The sequence below is a fragment of the Penaeus chinensis genome, chromosome 31, assembly GCF_019202785.1.
Source record: "Penaeus chinensis breed Huanghai No. 1 chromosome 31, ASM1920278v2, whole genome shotgun sequence".
NCBI lineage: Eukaryota > Metazoa > Arthropoda > Malacostraca > Decapoda > Penaeidae > Penaeus > Penaeus chinensis.
Window position 1 is genome coordinate 20,385,288 of NC_061849.1, and position 1,931 is coordinate 20,387,218.

Consider the following 1,931-nt stretch of genomic DNA (forward strand, 5'->3'; position numbering starts at 1 on the left):
TGTGGGAGAAATTACTGTAAGGAGGAACTGATAGGTGAAGTAACGCAGACCGGCTAATTTCTACTCCTTAATCAGACGATTTCCAAAATCAATAAAGGTTGTAATACAAAATCTAATATAAGAATAGATTAAAGTTTATACAAACTCCACTTACTTTATCTAAAGTAAATAGGGAGCTTCAGAAACCATAAATTACTCACGAGCAAAGGGCATAGTGGGCCTTCTACCTCCTCGCAAGGATTTTTAATAGTAGCCGTCCACCGAGCATGCGTAGAAATAAGGGAGATCATTTTTTTGGGTACGGCATTACAATTCGATACGAATCATACACACACTTATACATACATATATATATATATATATATATATATATATATATATATATATATATATATATTTATATACACACACACACAAGAGTACATTAAATGATAATATTTAAGAATACATATATGTATACATATATTTCATCTATGTATATATGCATATATATTATATATACATATATATACATATATATTATATATACATATATATACATATATGTATATAAAAATTAATGTATACATATATGTATTTAAAAATGTATGTATACATATATGTATATAAAAATGTATGTATACATATATGTATATAAAAATGTATGTATACATATATGTATATAAAAATGTATGTATACATATATGTATATAAAAATGTATGTATACATATATGTATATAAAAATGTATGTATACATATATGTATATAAAAATGTATGTATACATATATGTATATAAAAATGTATGTATACATATATGTACATTATATATTCATTTATGACTATATGCATATACATATATCATCAAGGGGCTAACGCCGACAGGGGCGCATAGCCGCATCCACCCTTCACTTCCAGCCACGGGGATCCCTCATGGCGAGTCTCAAGGCAGGTCCTCAGTCCATGTAGCCGCTGGCATCAGCGGTGTGACAGTGCGACCACACATCATCCTCTCCAAGATGCCCAGATCAACTCGGGTTAATGGTTTCCACATGGGTTGCGACGAGGGACGCCTTGACCCTTGTGTTGACGGATGTATAGAATGGGTGCGCCTCACGAAGAGGCCATTACTGGTGTGTAGGGCAGTTCGACAGGCCTGACAACACATACATAAGGACTGATCTGGAGACTGAATAAAGGCCTTGACTGTTCCCGCTATGCGTACGTATCAAACACATTACCGTATAAATGTAAATATCATTTGCAAATGTATACCATTGTACAATTTACCTATTATAATATAGAAGCGTGCTTGACAAACAGTGTAATATATAGACTCTCTGTGGTTGCAATAGTATAAGTACTGGTTACAAATATTGTAAGTAAACGTATATCTAATTGTGACAGTGATTATGATTGTTATATATTGATTACAGGTTTGACCGCATTCCAATAAATTGTGAAGTGAGTACGACGCAATGGTATCAGTCACATTGAGTTAACACAAATAATCTAAGTGTGTGAAATGGCGAAATGGCGCTTACAGTCCATCTCTAACTCCTCGCAACAGGACTGGTAGAGCTGCCCAAGCTATGACCTTCTAAGTCGTCCCATGGGCCTTCTCTACCCAGGATTGTTTTGCAAAGAGACAACCTGATGGGAAGGGTCATCCACAGAGCTAGGTGCCTATATAGCCTGAGTTGGCGGCCCCGGATTATGCAAGTAACAGGCCCCATGCCAGTCTCACGGTGTAGCCGTCGGTTGGACACATGGTCTTGCCAACTGTGACTCCAGAGAATCAGATAGGATAACAACATCATCGGCCCACTGTTGCTCCACACTGACTTTGGATAGTAGCTCTGCCCATTATCTAGTCCATCTAAAATTTGTAGATGTTAGTGCAAGGACACAGCCTTCCCTCACCCCTGAGTTAACAGGGAAAAAGCTCGACAG